Here is an 18,556-nt window from a genome sequence, read left to right on the forward strand (position 1 = left end):
CACCTCTGGGGGTATGCAGCCAAGAAAAACTTTGGGACGCTTGTTCCAGGTATCTGCCGGAAGGAAAGAAAGATACTAGGGAAAAGTTACAGAGGGAGCTAGGCTGCACAACATTTGGTCACGGTTGGACAGAAATCTTTAGTAGGGACTTTTGACAACCCCTCACTGTGGGACCAGGATCCCCATACCTCGTGCCTCTGACACCTTTTATGACATCTGGATACCACCATCTCATTACCTCTCAAATGTTCCATCCTGGTACCCCAGCTTTGGTAGTGCACCAACCACGTTTCAATCCTTTGAGGAATAAAAACTATGGGTAGCCCCCCCAAAATTAACCAGAAACCATGTCATTCTGTACCCCATCACCCTTTATAATGCACCCCCAAACCCCTTTTAATACTGCTACCCCACACAGACACACCCCCTACACACACAGACCCCACACACAGGCACACCCCACACTCACCCACCACACCCCCCCACACACACAGACAACCCCCCACACACACAGCCCACCCACACAGACAACCCCCCACACACAGACAACCCCCCACACAGACACACACCCCCACCGACACACCCCGACACACCCCCTACAGGCACACCCCACCCACACAGACACACCGACAACCCCCCACACAGACACACCCACACCGACACACACAGACACCCCGCCCACACACACACCGCCCACACTGACAACCCCCGCTCACACACAGACAACCCCCCACACAGACACACCCACACCGACACACACAGACACCCCACACCAACACCGCCCACACAGACACACCCTGCCCACACACACAACCCCCACACACACATCCCCCGCTCACACACACACCCCGCTCACACACACTGACACACCCCGCCCACACACACACACCCCACACAGACACACCCCGCCCACACAGACACACCCTGCCCACACAGACACACCCTGCCCACACAGACACACCCCGCCCACACAGACACACCCCCCACAGACACACCCCCCACAGACACACCCCCCACACAGACACACCACCACACACAGACACACCCCCCACAGACACACCCTACCCCAGACACACCCACACCCCACACAGACACACCCCACACTTACCACTGCTGGACTTCTCTGGCTCCACCCACTCTGCCTAGACTCCTCCTATTCACTCTATCCTCCATCCACCCACTTTGCCAGGCATGACTCCACTCTTACAGGACACACAGACACACCCCCTATACACACACACACACATTTTACTTACCAATTGGTGTGTTTGGCCCACCTCCAATTTACCTCTGCTGGACCACCATCAGTCATCTGGTGCCGAACCCGGGATTTGAACCCTAAGTCTCTGGCTGGAAGTCAGGAACTTACCCACTGGACCACACCGGTTTCCATGTCTGAAGCGTATCAAATCGTCCCTATAGCATGGTCATCCTTTTGATGTGCAATACAAGCCACAGGCAATGACACCAGGGCCTATATGTTGTTTATAGTTACTACTGCAACACTTTAGACCACCAGGAGCTATAGCTCAATGGTAAGTCTTGTGCCTGTGGTTATAAAGGATCTCACAGGACAAGGGTTCAAGTCCCGCAAACGCTGTCAAAGTGTCATAAGTTGGCAACATTTCAAATTCTTCTTTTATTTTCATTTCCTAATTTTAATTTCACTTGTAAAAACAGAGGAGAAAAGTGGCCACTCTTTTTGGCACGTGCGCCTCAAAATTACAAATCTTTTCCCTCATGACTTTCCACCAATCCCCCTTTATCTCAAGCAGGTGCAATAGGGGCAATGCCTTATCATCCTTTATCAATGCATTCATTATTTGTCCTTTAAATTTGGTATAATGTGGAGCGCAAATGTGGCCTCTGGGGCTTTAACTGATTAGAAGAATGCGAGGAAGGTGCTACACGGATAGGAAAATAGGTTGGATGGGGGTTATTTTTCATTTTGGTGTGAGCCAATCTCTCAAATCAGAGGTTTGGTGCCTATGAGGTTGGCTAGGAATAAAGGTCAGGAATGAGCTGTGGCTAATGAAATGATGGGTAAAGTTTGATGCAAGTGAAACTCCCTTTATTAGTTGCAATAAGAAGGTAGAAAGGTTGTTTTCTTCAAGAGGCAGAAAATGTTAGAGTCAGGCCTTTGCTTCAGCGGGTCTGCATCATGCCTGCTGCATCAGGACAAAGCAAAGCACAGCGCTGGGCTGGGCTGGGCTGGGCTGGGCTGGGCTGGGCCTTTATACACCCCCTTCCTTCCTTCCTTTGAAGGAGGCCCACAAACGCCCACGAACGCCCAGCTACTGTAAAGAGGATGACTGCAGGCAATTTGGGACCCTGCTAAATGAGGGTGACGTCCCCATGTGCGGCCTCCAAGTGGAAAACTCCTTAGCCTAAGGTAGGTAGGCTGCTTTTGAATTTGACTGAAGACCATATGCGTGAGGTGGTATCAAGGCACAAGACGCCGACCATAACAGAAGAAAGGTAGCTTGGGAGAACAATATTTGCATTGGACAGCCTTCTTCCCATTCCCACTATTATGCTGCAGTTACTGTGTAGCGTTACTAGAGGGCAGCAGTATGAATATAAGAGCACACCAAGGGGGAGGTTTCAATTTGTTTCGCGCTGCTTTAGCTCCACAATAGTGACACAAACTAGCGCAAATTTTATTTTTTCTGATTTTCTTTCCAGCGCGAAACTGCTTTTGCGCTGGAAAGTGCCCTGTACGGAGCGCAAAGCACTGCTTTGGGTAACTTTGCGCCAAGGGGGCATTACATGGGTGGTACATGGGTGTTTCCATGCCGCAACCCATGCTTTTTGATGCAAAACCATATTCACAAAGATTTGAAAACATGGTTTTGCGCCAAAAGTTAACGCCCCTTCAAAGGAGGTGCAAACAGGAGAAATGCATTCATTTCTATGTGCTTTTCTCACTTTCCATGCGTACTTCACTGTGCAGCATGTATGCAAGGTGGGAAACCTTTGCATCGTGCCTAGCATAGTATTTTGTACAGGAAAGGTACCCTTCCTGTACAAAACCTACGCTACACTCATGCACACACCCTAGCGCTGCGGCGCTAAGCTATGTGCATGGCGCACGGCAGCTGAAATCAGCGCCGGCGCAAGGGAAAGACAAGGAGAGAGAGCCAAATCTTTAAAAATATGGCGCACTCCTGCTCATTCCCGGTCACGTAACGCAGCGCAGCCACGCAGGGTGCTGCGCTACGTTGCGTGACATTTAAAAAAATCTTCCCCCAAGGCTTTTTTTCCGCTTGCTGACATACCTCTTGTTCATGTTGGTCTTGCAGGACCTACGGAATGTAGGACTGCGATGACTGAGTGAATGAGCAATGAGGAATGGCTTCCCTGTATTTGTGGTGAAGAGGGAATGTTTGGAAGGTAAACAGCAAGGTGAATGTATCAAAGCATACATGTTTACTGAGTGGTTGAGTGTGTGACACCTGTCTCTATGAAGGGACATGTGAGAGAGGAACAGCAGCTCCATAGTCCTCGGATGGGAGAGGAAGCACAGATGAATATTTCCCTCAAATGAAAACACTCACACCTCCTCAAAGCTGACAAGTGCGATATGATGCTTTGCAGGTATAAGGAATTACCACGTTTGGTGCATAAAAATGTAATTTTAGTGAGGTTTTCCCAGAATGTCAGTAGCGCACTCTTTGTGAGGGTGCTTTAGGCCATAAATGTCAGGCACACCTCTGGGGGTATGCAGCCAAGAAAAACTTTGGGACGCTTGTTCCAGGTATCTGCCGGAAGGAAAGAAAGATACTAGGGAAAAGTTACAGAGGGAGCTAGGCTGCACAACATTTGGTCACGGTTGGACAGAAATCTTTAGTAGGGACTTTTGACAACCCCTCACTGTGGGACCAGGATCCCCATACCTCGTGCCTCTGACACCTTTTATGACATCTGGATACCACCATCTCATTACCTCTCAAATGTTCCATCCTGGTACCCCAGCTTTGGTAGTGCACCAACCACGTTTCAATCCTTTGAGGAATAAAAACTATGGGTAGCCCCCCCAAAATTAACCAGAAACCATGTCATTCTGTACCCCATCACCCTTTATAATGCACCCCCAAACCCCTTTTAATACTGCTACCCCACACAGACACACCCCCTACACACACAGACCCCACACACAGGCACACCCCACACTCACCCACCACACCCCCCCACACACACAGACAACCCCCCACACACACAGCCCACCCACACAGACAACCCCCCACACACAGACAACCCCCCACACAGACACACACCCCCACCGACACACCCCGACAACCCACACATACCGACACACCCCCTACAGGCACACCCCACCCACACAGACACACCGACAACCCCCCACACAGACACACCCACACCGACACACACAGACACCCCGCCCACACACACACCGCCCACACTGACAACCCCCGCTCACACACAGACAACCCCCCACACAGACACACCCACACCGACACACACAGACACCCCACACCAACACCGCCCACACACACACACACCCCACACAGACACACCCTGCCCACACACACAACCCCCACACACACACACACCCCGCTCACACACACTGACACACCCCGCCCACACACACACACCCCACACAGACACACCCCGCCCACACAGACACACCCCGCCCACACAGACACACCCCGCCCACACAGACACACCCACACCCCACACAGACACACCCCCCACAGACACACCCCCCACACAGACACACCACCACACACCCCCACACACAGACACACCCCCACACACAGACACACACACCCACACCCCCCACAGACACACCCTACCCCAGACACACCCACACCCCACACAGACACACCCCACACTTACCACTGCTGGACTTCTCTGGCTCCACCCACTCTGCCTAGACTCCTCCTATTCACTCTATCCTCCATCCACCCACTTTGCCAGGCATGACTCCACTCTTACAGGACACACAGACACACCCCCTATACACACACACACACATTTTACTTACCAATTGGTGTGTTTGGCCCACCTCCAATTTACCTCTGCTGGACCACCATCAGTCATCTGGTGCCGAACCCGGGATTTGAACCCTAAGTCTCTGGCTGGAAGTCAGGAACTTACCCACTGGACCACACCGGTTTCCATGTCTGAAGCGTATCAAATCGTCCCTATAGCATGGTCATCCTTTTGATGTGCAATACAAGCCACAGGCAATGACACCAGGGCCTATATGTTGTTTATAGTTACTACTGCAACACTTTAGACCACCAGGAGCTATAGCTCAATGGTAAGTCTTGTGCCTGTGGTTATAAAGGATCTCACAGGACAAGGGTTCAAGTCCCGCAAACGCTGTCAAAGTGTCATAAGTTGGCAACATTTCAAATTCTTCTTTTATTTTCATTTCCTAATTTTAATTTCACTTGTAAAAACAGAGGAGAAAAGTGGCCACTCTTTTTGGCACGTGCGCCTCAAAATTACAAATCTTTTCCCTCATGACTTTCCACCAATCCCCCTTTATCTCAAGCAGGTGCAATAGGGGCAATGCCTTATCATCCTTTATCAATGCATTCATTATTTGTCCTTTAAATTTGGTATAATGTGGAGCGCAAATGTGGCCTCTGGGGCTTTAACTGATTAGAAGAATGCGAGGAAGGTGCTACACGGATAGGAAAATAGGTTGGATGGGGGTTATTTTTCATTTTGGTGTGAGCCAATCTCTCAAATCAGAGGTTTGGTGCCTATGAGGTTGGCTAGGAATAAAGGTCAGGAATGAGCTGTGGCTAATGAAATGATGGGTAAAGTTTGATGCAAGTGAAACTCCCTTTATTAGTTGCAATAAGAAGGTAGAAAGGTTGTTTTCTTCAAGAGGCAGAAAATGTTAGAGTCAGGCCTTTGCTTCAGCGGGTCTGCATCATGCCTGCTGCATCAGGACAAAGCAAAGCACAGCGCTGGGCTGGGCTGGGCTGGGCTGGGCTGGGCTGGGCTGGGCTGGGCCTTTATACACCCCCTTCCTTCCTTCCTTTGAAGGAGGCCCACAAACGCCCACGAACGCCCAGCTACTGTAAAGAGGATGACTGCAGGCAATTTGGGACCCTGCTAAATGAGGGTGACGTCCCCATGTGCGGCCTCCAAGTGGAAAACTCCTTAGCCTAAGGTAGGTAGGCTGCTTTTGAATTTGACTGAAGACCATATGCGTGAGGTGGTATCAAGGCACAAGACGCCGACCATAACAGAAGAAAGGTAGCTTGGGAGAACAATATTTGCATTGGACAGCCTTCTTCCCATTCCCACTATTATGCTGCAGTTACTGTGTAGCGTTACTAGAGGGCAGCAGTATGAATATAAGAGCACACCAAGGGGGAGGTTTCAATTTGTTTCGCGCTGCTTTAGCTCCACAATAGTGACACAAACTAGCGCAAATTTTATTTTTTCTGATTTTCTTTCCAGCGCAAAACTGCTTTTGCGCTGGAAAGTGCCCTGTACGGAGCGCAAAGCACTGCTTTGGGTAACTTTGCGCCAAGGGGGCATTACATGGGTGGTACATGGGTGTTTCCATGCCGCAACCCATGCTTTTTGATGCAAAACCATATTCACAAAGATTTGAAAACATGGTTTTGCGCCAAAAGTTAACGCCCCTTCAAAGGAGGTGCAAACAGGAGAAATGCATTCATTTCTATGTGCTTTTCTCACTTTCCATGCGTACTTCACTGTGCAGCATGTATGCAAGGTGGGAAACCTTTGCATCGTGCCTAGCATAGTATTTTGTACAGGAAAGGTACCCTTCCTGTACAAAACCTACGCTACACTCATGCACACACCCTAGCGCTGCGGCGCTAAGCTATGTGCATGGCGCACGGCAGCTGAAATCAGCGCCGGCGCAAGGGAAAGACAAGGAGAGAGAGCCAAATCTTTAAAAATATGGCGCACTCCTGCTCATTCCCGGTCACGTAACGCAGCGCAGCCACGCAGGGTGCTGCGCTACGTTGCGTGACATTTAAAAAAATCTTCCCCCAAGGCTTTTTTTCCGCTTGCTGACATACCTCTTGTTCATGTTGGTCTTGCAGGACCTACGGAATGTAGGACTGCGATGACTGAGTGAATGAGCAATGAGGAATGGCTTCCCTGTATTTGTGGTGAAGAGGGAATGTTTGGAAGGTAAACAGCAAGGTGAATGTATCAAAGCATACATGTTTACTGAGTGGTTGAGTGTGTGACACCTGTCTCTATGAAGGGACATGTGAGAGAGGAACAGCAGCTCCATAGTCCTCGGATGGGAGAGGAAGCACAGATGAATATTTCCCTCAAATGAAAACACTCACACCTCCTCAAAGCTGACAAGTGCGATATGATGCTTTGCAGGTATAAGGAATTACCACGTTTGGTGCATAAAAATGTAATTTTAGTGAGGTTTTCCCAGAATGTCAGTAGCGCACTCTTTGTGAGGGTGCTTTAGGCCATAAATGTCAGGCACACCTCTGGGGGTATGCAGCCAAGAAAAACTTTGGGACGCTTGTTCCAGGTATCTGCCGGAAGGAAAGAAAGATACTAGGGAAAAGTTACAGAGGGAGCTAGGCTGCACAACATTTGGTCACGGTTGGACAGAAATCTTTAGTAGGGACTTTTGACAACCCCTCACTGTGGGACCAGGATCCCCATACCTCGTGCCTCTGACACCTTTTATGACATCTGGATACCACCATCTCATTACCTCTCAAATGTTCCATCCTGGTACCCCAGCTTTGGTAGTGCACCAACCACGTTTCAATCCTTTGAGGAATAAAAACTATGGGTAGCCCCCCCAAAATTAACCAGAAACCATGTCATTCTGTACCCCATCACCCTTTATAATGCACCCCCAAACCCCTTTTAATACTGCTACCCCACACAGACACACCCCCTACACACACAGACCCCACACACAGGCACACCCCACACTCACCCACCACACCCCCCCACACACACACACAGACAACCCCCCACACACACAGCCCACCCACACAGACAACCCCCCACACACAGACAACCCCCCACACAGACACACACCCCCACCGACACACCCCGACAACCCACACATACCGACACACCCCCTACAGGCACACCCCACCCACACAGACACACCGACAACCCCCCACACAGACACACCCACACCGACACACACAGACACCCCGCCCACACACACACCGCCCACACTGACAACCCCCGCTCACACACAGACAACCCCCCACACAGACACACCCACACCGACACACACAGACACCCCACACCAACACCGCCCACACACACACACACCCCACACAGACACACCCTGCCCACACACACAACCCCCACACACACACACACCCCGCTCACACACACACACCCCACACAGACACACCCCGCCCACACAGACACACCCCGCCCACACAGACACACCCCGCCCACACAGACACACCCACACCCCACACAGACACACCCCCCACAGACACACCCCCCACACAGACACACCACCACACACCCCCACACAGACACACCCCCACACACAGACACACACACCCACACCCCCCACAGACACACCCTACCCCAGACACACCCACACCCCACACAGACACACCCCACACTTACCACTGCTGGACTTCTCTGGCTCCACCCACTCTGCCTAGACTCCTCCTATTCACTCTATCCTCCATCCACCCACTTTGCCAGGCATGACTCCACTCTTACAGGACACACAGACACACCCCCTATACACACACACACACATTTTACTTACCAATTGGTGTGTTTGGCCCACCTCCAATTTACCTCTGCTGGACCACCATCAGTCATCTGGTGCCGAACCCGGGATTTGAACCCTAAGTCTCTGGCTGGAAGTCAGGAACTTACCCACTGGACCACACCGGTTTCCATGTCTGAAGCGTATCAAATCGTCCCTATAGCATGGTCATCCTTTTGATGTGCAATACAAGCCACAGGCAATGACACCAGGGCCTATATGTTGTTTATAGTTACTACTGCAACACTTTAGACCACCAGGAGCTATAGCTCAATGGTAAGTCTTGTGCCTGTGGTTATAAAGGATCTCACAGGACAAGGGTTCAAGTCCCGCAAACGCTGTCAAAGTGTCATAAGTTGGCAACATTTCAAATTCTTCTTTTATTTTCATTTCCTAATTTTAATTTCACTTGTAAAAACAGAGGAGAAAAGTGGCCACTCTTTTTGGCACGTGCGCCTCAAAATTACAAATCTTTTCCCTCATGACTTTCCACCAATCCCCCTTTATCTCAAGCAGGTGCAATAGGGGCAATGCCTTATCATCCTTTATCAATGCATTCATTATTTGTCCTTTAAATTTGGTATAATGTGGAGCGCAAATGTGGCCTCTGGGGCTTTAACTGATTAGAAGAATGCGAGGAAGGTGCTACACGGATAGGAAAATAGGTTGGATGGGGGTTATTTTTCATTTTGGTGTGAGCCAATCTCTCAAATCAGAGGTTTGGTGCCTATGAGGTTGGCTAGGAATAAAGGTCAGGAATGAGCTGTGGCTAATGAAATGATGGGTAAAGTTTGATGCAAGTGAAACTCCCTTTATTAGTTGCAATAAGAAGGTAGAAAGGTTGTTTTCTTCAAGAGGCAGAAAATGTTAGAGTCAGGCCTTTGCTTCAGCGGGTCTGCATCATGCCTGCTGCATCAGGACAAAGCAAAGCACAGCGCTGGGCTGGGCTGGGCTGGGCTGGGCTGGGCTGGGCCTTTATACACCCCCTTCCTTCCTTCCTTTGAAGGAGGCCCACAAACGCCCACGAACGCCCAGCTACTGTAAAGAGGATGACTGCAGGCAATTTGGGACCCTGCTAAATGAGGGTGACGTCCCCATGTGCGGCCTCCAAGTGGAAAACTCCTTAGCCTAAGGTAGGTAGGCTGCTTTTGAATTTGACTGAAGACCATATGCGTGAGGTGGTATCAAGGCACAAGACGCCGACCATAACAGAAGAAAGGTAGCTTGGGAGAACAATATTTGCATTGGACAGCCTTCTTCCCATTCCCACTATTATGCTGCAGTTACTGTGTAGCGTTACTAGAGGGCAGCAGTATGAATATAAGAGCACACCAAGGGGGAGGTTTCAATTTGTTTCGCGCTGCTTTAGCTCCACAATAGTGACACAAACTAGCGCAAATTTTATTTTTTCTGATTTTCTTTCCAGCGCAAAACTGCTTTTGCGCTGGAAAGTGCCCTGTACGGAGCGCAAAGCACTGCTTTGGGTAACTTTGCGCCAAGGGGGCATTACATGGGTGGTACATGGGTGTTTCCATGCCGCAACCCATGCTTTTTGATGCAAAACCATATTCACAAAGATTTGAAAACATGGTTTTGCGCCAAAAGTTAACGCCCCTTCAAAGGAGGTGCAAACAGGAGAAATGCATTCATTTCTATGTGCTTTTCTCACTTTCCATGCGTACTTCACTGTGCAGCATGTATGCAAGGTGGGAAACCTTTGCATCGTGCCTAGCATAGTATTTTGTACAGGAAAGGTACCCTTCCTGTACAAAACCTACGCTACACTCATGCACACACCCTAGCGCTGCGGCGCTAAGCTATGTGCATGGCGCACGGCAGCTGAAATCAGCGCCGGCGCAAGGGAAAGACAAGGAGAGAGAGCCAAATCTTTAAAAATATGGCGCACTCCTGCTCATTCCCGGTCACGTAACGCAGCGCAGCCACGCAGGGTGCTGCGCTACGTTGCGTGACATTTAAAAAAATCTTCCCCCAAGGCTTTTTTTCCGCTTGCTGACATACCTCTTGTTCATGTTGGTCTTGCAGGACCTACGGAATGTAGGACTGCGATGACTGAGTGAATGAGCAATGAGGAATGGCTTCCCTGTATTTGTGGTGAAGAGGGAATGTTTGGAAGGTAAACAGCAAGGTGAATGTATCAAAGCATACATGTTTACTGAGTGGTTGAGTGTGTGACACCTGTCTCTATGAAGGGACATGTGAGAGAGGAACAGCAGCTCCATAGTCCTCGGATGGGAGAGGAAGCACAGATGAATATTTCCCTCAAATGAAAACACTCACACCTCCTCAAAGCTGACAAGTGCGATATGATGCTTTGCAGGTATAAGGAATTACCACGTTTGGTGCATAAAAATGTAATTTTAGTGAGGTTTTCCCAGAATGTCAGTAGCGCACTCTTTGTGAGGGTGCTTTAGGCCATAAATGTCAGGCACACCTCTGGGGGTATGCAGCCAAGAAAAACTTTGGGACGCTTGTTCCAGGTATCTGCCGGAAGGAAAGAAAGATACTAGGGAAAAGTTACAGAGGGAGCTAGGCTGCACAACATTTGGTCACGGTTGGACAGAAATCTTTAGTAGGGACTTTTGACAACCCCTCACTGTGGGACCAGGATCCCCATACCTCGTGCCTCTGACACCTTTTATGACATCTGGATACCACCATCTCATTACCTCTCAAATGTTCCATCCTGGTACCCCAGCTTTGGTAGTGCACCAACCACGTTTCAATCCTTTGAGGAATAAAAACTATGGGTAGCCCCCCCAAAATTAACCAGAAACCATGTCATTCTGTACCCCATCACCCTTTATAATGCACCCCCAAACCCCTTTTAATACTGCTACCCCACACAGACACACCCCCTACACACACAGACCCCACACACAGGCACACCCCACACTCACCCACCACACCCCCCCACACACACAGACAACCCCCCACACACACAGCCCACCCACACAGACAACCCCCCACACACAGACAACCCCCCACACAGACACACACCCCCACCGACACACCCCGACAACCCACACATACAGACACACCCCCTACAGGCACACCCCACCCACACAGACACACCGACAACCCCCCACACAGACACACCCACACCGACACACACCCCGCCCACACACACACCGCCCTCACTGACAACCCCCCACACAGACACACCCACACCGACACACACAGACACCCCACACCAACACCGCCCACACACACACACACCCCACACAGACACACCCTGCCCACACACACAACCCCCACACACACATCCCCCGCTCACACACACACCCCGCTCACACACACTGACACACCCCCACACAGACACACCCCGCCCACACACACACACCCCACACAGACACACACACCCCACACAGACACACCCTGCCCACACAGACACACCCCGCCCACACAGACACACCCCGCCCACACAGACACACCCACACCCCACACAGACACACCCCCCACAGACACACCCCCACACCACACACTGCCCACACAGACACACCACCACACACCCCCACACACAGACACACCCCCACACACAGACACACACACCCACACCCCCCACAGACACACCCTACCCCAGACACACCCACACCCCACACAGACACACCCCACACTTACCACTGCTGGACTTCTCTGGCTCCACCCACTCTGCCTAGACTCCTCCTATTCACTCTATCCTCCATCCACCCACTTTGCCAGGCATGACTCCACTCTTACAGGACACACAGACACACCCCCTATACACACACACACACATTTTACTTACCAATTGGTGTGTTTGGCCCACCTCCAATTTACCTCTGCTGGACCACCATCAGTCATCTGGTGCCGAACCCGGGATTTGAACCCTAAGTCTCTGGCTGGAAGTCAGGAACTTACCCACTGGACCACACCGGTTTCCATGTCTGAAGCGTATCAAATCGTCCCTATAGCATGGTCATCCTTTTGATGTGCAATACAAGCCACAGGCAATGACACCAGGGCCTATATGTTGTTTATAGTTACTACTGCAACACTTTAGACCACCAGGAGCTATAGCTCAATGGTAAGTCTTGTGCCTGTGGTTATAAAGGATCTCACAGGACAAGGGTTCAAGTCCCGCAAACGCTGTCAAAGTGTCATAAGTTGGCAACATTTCAAATTCTTCTTTTATTTTCATTTCCTAATTTTAATTTCACTTGTAAAAACAGAGGAGAAAAGTGGCCACTCTTTTTGGCACGTGCGCCTCAAAATTACAAATCTTTTCCCTCATGACTTTCCACCAATCCCCCTTTATCTCAAGCAGGTGCAATAGGGGCAATGCCTTATCATCCTTTATCAATGCATTCATTATTTGTCCTTTAAATTTGGTATAATGTGGAGCGCAAATGTGGCCTCTGGGGCTTTAACTGATTAGAAGAATGCGAGGAAGGTGCTACACGGATAGGAAAATAGGTTGGATGGGGGTTATTTTTCATTTTGGTGTGAGCCAATCTCTCAAATCAGAGGTTTGGTGCCTATGAGGTTGGCTAGGAATAAAGGTCAGGAATGAGCTGTGGCTAATGAAATGATGGGTAAAGTTTGATGCAAGTGAAACTCCCTTTATTAGTTGCAATAAGAAGGTAGAAAGGTTGTTTTCTTCAAGAGGCAGAAAATGTTAGAGTCAGGCCTTTGCTTCAGCGGGTCTGCATCATGCCTGCTGCATCAGGACAAAGCAAAGCACAGCGCTGGGCTGGGCTGGGCTGGGCTGGGCTGGGCTGGGCTGGGCTGGGCTGGGCTGGGCCTTTATACACCCCCTTCCTTCCTTCCTTTGAAGGACGCCCACAAACGCCCACGAACGCCCAGCTACTGTAAAGAGGATGACTGCAGGCAATTTGGGACCCTGCTAAATGAGGGTGACGTCCCCATGTGCGGCCTCCAAGTGGAAAACTCCTTAGCCTAAGGTAGGTAGGCTGCTTTTGAATTTGACTGAAGACCATATGCGTGAGGTGGTATCAAGGCACAAGACGCCGACCATAACAGAAGAAAGGTAGCTTGGGAGAACAATATTTGCATTGGACAGCCTTCTTCCCATTCCCACTATTATGCTGCAGTTACTGTGTAGCGTTACTAGAGGGCAGCAGTATGAATATAAGAGCACACCAAGGGGGAGGTTTCAATTTGTTTCGCGCTGCTTTAGCTCCACAATAGTGACACAAACTAGCGCAAATTTTATTTTTTCTGATTTTCTTTCCAGCGCAAAACTGCTTTTGCGCTGGAAAGTGCCCTGTACGGAGCGCAAAGCACTGCTTTGGGTAACTTTGCGCCAAGGGGGCATTACATGGGTGGTACATGGGTGTTTCCATGCCGCAACCCATGCTTTTTGATGCAAAACCATATTCACAAAGATTTGAAAACATGGTTTTGCGCCAAAAGTTAACGCCCCTTCAAAGGAGGTGCAAACAGGAGAAATGCATTCATTTCTATGTGCTTTTCTCACTTTCCATGCGTACTTCACTGTGCAGCATGTATGCAAGGTGGGAAACCTTTGCATCGTGCCTAGCATAGTATTTTGTACAGGAAAGGTACCCTTCCTGTACAAAACCTACGCTACACTCATGCACACACCCTAGCGCTGCGGCGCTAAGCTATGTGCATGGCGCACGGCAGCTGAAATCAGCGCCGGCGCAAGGGAAAGACAAGGAGAGAGAGCCAAATCTTTAAAAATATGGCGCACTCCTGCTCATTCCCGGTCACGTAACGCAGCGCAGCCACGCAGGGTGCTGCGCTACGTTGCGTGACATTTAAAAAAATCTTCCCCCAAGGCTTTTTTTCCGCTTGCTGACATACCTCTTGTTCATGTTGGTCTTGCAGGACCTACGGAATGTAGGACTGCGATGACTGAGTGAATGAGCAATGAGGAATGGCTTCCCTGTATTTGTGGTGAAGAGGGAATGTTTGGAAGGTAAACAGCAAGGTGAATGTATCAAAGCATACATGTTTACTGAGTGGTTGAGTGTGTGACACCTGTCTCTATGAAGGGACATGTGAGAGAGGAACAGCAGCTCCATAGTCCTCGGATGGGAGAGGAAGCACAGATGAATATTTCCCTCAAATGAAAACACTCACACCTCCTCAAAGCTGACAAGTGCGATATGATGCTTTGCAGGTATAAGGAATTACCACGTTTGGTGCATAAAAATGTAATTTTAGTGAGGTTTTCCCAGAATGTCAGTAGCGCACTCTTTGTGAGGGTGCTTTAGGCCATAAATGTCAGGCACACCTCTGGGGGTATGCAGCCAAGAAAAACTTTGGGACGCTTGTTCCAGGTATCTGCCGGAAGGAAAGAAAGATACTAGGGAAAAGTTACAGAGGGAGCTAGGCTGCACAACATTTGGTCACGGTTGGACAGAAATCTTTAGTAGGGACTTTTGACAACCCCTCACTGTGGGACCAGGATCCCCATACCTCGTGCCTCTGACACCTTTTATGACATCTGGATACCACCATCTCATTACCTCTCAAATGTTCCATCCTGGTACCCCAGCTTTGGTAGTGCACCAACCACGTTTCAATCCTTTGAGGAATAAAAACTATGGGTAGCCCCCCCAAAATTAACCAGAAACCATGTCATTCTGTACCCCATCACCCTTTATAATGCACCCCCAAACCCCTTTTAATACTGCTACCCCACACAGACACACCCCCTACACACACAGACCCCACACACAGGCACACCCCACACTCACCCACCACACCCCCCCACACACACAGACAACCCCCCACACACACAGCCCACCCACACAGACAACCCCCCACACACAGACAACCCCCCACACAGACACACACCCCCACCGACACACCCCGACAACCCACACATACCGACACACCCCCTACAGGCACACCCCACCCACACAGACACACCGACAACCCCCCACACAGACACACCCACACCGACACACACAGACACCCCGCCCACACACACACCACCCACACTGACAACCCCCGCTCACACACAGACAACCCCCCACACAGACACACCCACACCGACACACACAGACACCCCACACCAACACCGCCCACACACACACACACCCCACACAGACACACCCTGCCCACACACACAACCCCCACACACACACACACCCCGCTCACACACACACACCCCACACAGACACACCCCGCCCACACAGACACACCCCGCCCACACAGACACACCCACACCCCACACAGACACACCCCCCACAGACACACCCCCCACACAGACACACCACCACACACCCCCACACAGACACACCCCCACACACAGACACACACACCCACACCCCCCACAGACACACCCTACCCCAGACACACCCACACCCCACACAGACACACCCCACACTTACCACTGCTGGACTTCTCTGGCTCCACCCACTCTGCCTAGACTCCTCCTATTCACTCTATCCTCCATCCACCCACTTTGCCAGGCATGACTCCACTCTTACAGGACACACAGACACACCCCCTATACACACACACACACATTTTACTTACCAATTGGTGTGTTTGGCCCACCTCCAATTTACCTCTGCTGGACCACCATCAGTCATCTGGTGCCGAACCCGGGATTTGAACCCTAAGTCTCTGGCTGGAAGTCAGGAACTTACCCACTGGACCACACCGGTTTCCATGTCTGAAGCGTATCAAATCGTCCCTATAGCATGGTCATCCTTTTGATGTGCAATACAAGCCACAGGCAATGACACCAGGGCCTATATGTTGTTTATAGTTACTACTGCAACACTTTAGACCACCAGGAGCTATAGCTCAATGGTAAGTCTTGTGCCTGTGGTTATAAAGGATCTCACAGGACAAGGGTTCAAGTCCCGCAAACGCTGTCAAAGTGTCATAAGTTGGCAACATTTCAAATTCTTCTTTTATTTTCATTTCCTAATTTTAATTTCACTTGTAAAAACAGAGGAGAAAAGTGGCCACTCTTTTTGGCACGTGCGCCTCAAAATTACAAATCTTTTCCCTCATGACTTTCCACCAATCCCCCTTTATCTCAAGCAGGTGCAATAGGGGCAATGCCTTATCATCCTTTATCAATGCATTCATTATTTGTCCTTTAAATTTGGTATAATGTGGAGCGCAAATGTGGCCTCTGGGGCTTTAACTGATTAGAAGAATGCGAGGAAGGTGCTACACGGATAGGAAAATAGGTTGGATGGGGGTTATTTTTCATTTTGGTGTGAGCCAATCTCTCAAATCAGAGGTTTGGTGCCTATGAGGTTGGCTAGGAATAAAGGTCAGGAATGAGCTGTGGCTAATGAAATGATGGGTAAAGTTTGATGCAAGTGAAACTCCCTTTATTAGTTGCAATAAGAAGGTAGAAAGGTTGTTTTCTTCAAGAGGCAGAAAATGTTAGAGTCAGGCCTTTGCTTCAGCGGGTCTGCATCATGCCTGCTGCATCAGGACAAAGCAAAGCACAGCGCTGGGCTGGGCTGGGCTGGGCTGGGCTGGGCTGGGCCTTTATACACCCCCTTCCTTCCTTCCTTTGAAGGAGGCCCACAAACGCCCACGAACGCCCAGCTACTGTAAAGAGGATGACTGCAGGCAATTTGGGACCCTGCTAAATGAGGGTGACGTCCCCATGTGCGGCCTCCAAGTGGAAAACTCCTTAGCCTAAGGTAGGTAGGCTGCTTTTGAATTTGACTGAAGACCATATGCGTGAGGTGGTATCAAGGCACAAGACGCCGACCATAACAGAAGAAAGGTAGCTTGGGAGAACAATATTTGCATTGGACAGCCTTCTTCCCATTCCCACTATTATGCTGCAGTTACTGTGTAGCGTTACTAGAGGGCAGCAGTATGAATATAAGAGCACACCAAGGGGGAGGTTTCAATTTGTTTCGCGCTGCTTTAGCTCCACAATAGTGACACAAACTAGCGCAAATTTTATTTTTTCTGATTTTCTTTCCAGCGCAAAACTGCTTTTGCGCTGGAAAGTGCCCTGTACGGAGCGCAAAGCACTGCTTTGGGTAACTTTGCGCCAAGGGGGCATTACATGGGTGGTACATGGGTGTTTCCATGCCGCAACCCATGCTTTTTGATGCAAAACCATATTCACAAAGATTTGAAAACATGGTTTTGCGCCAAAAGTTAACGCCCCTTCAAAGGAGGTGCAAACAGGAGAAATGCATTCATTTCTATGTGCTTTTCTCACTTTCCATGCGTACTTCACTGTGCAGCATGTATGCAAGGTGGGAAACCTTTGCATCGTGCCTAGCATAGTATTTTGTACAGGAAAGGTACCCTTCCTGTACAAAACCTACGCTACACTCATGCACACACCCTAGCGCTGCGGCGCTAAGCTATGTGCATGGCGCACGGCAGCTGAAATCAGCGCCGGCGCAAGGGAAAGACAAGGAGAGAGAGCCAAATCTTTAAAAATATGGCGCACTCCTGCTCATTCCCGGTCACGTAACGCAGCGCAGCCACGCAGGGTGCTGCGCTACGTTGCGTGACATTTAAAAAAATCTTCCCCCAAGGCTTTTTTTCCGCTTGCTGACATACCTCTTGTTCATGTTGGTCTTGCAGGACCTACGGAATGTAGGACTGCGATGACTGAGTGAATGAGCAATGAGGAATGGCTTCCCTGTATTTGTGGTGAAGAGGGAATGTTTGGAAGGTAAACAGCAAGGTGAATGTATCAAAGCATACATGTTTACTGAGTGGTTGAGTGTGTGACACCTGTCTCTATGAAGGGACATGTGAGAGAGGAACAGCAGCTCCATAGTCCTCGGATGGGAGAGGAAGCACAGATGAATATTTCCCTCAAAT

Source organism: Triturus cristatus, chromosome 2_1 (assembly GCF_964204655.1).
Source record: "Triturus cristatus chromosome 2_1, aTriCri1.1, whole genome shotgun sequence".
Classification (NCBI taxonomy): domain Eukaryota; kingdom Metazoa; phylum Chordata; class Amphibia; order Caudata; family Salamandridae; genus Triturus; species Triturus cristatus.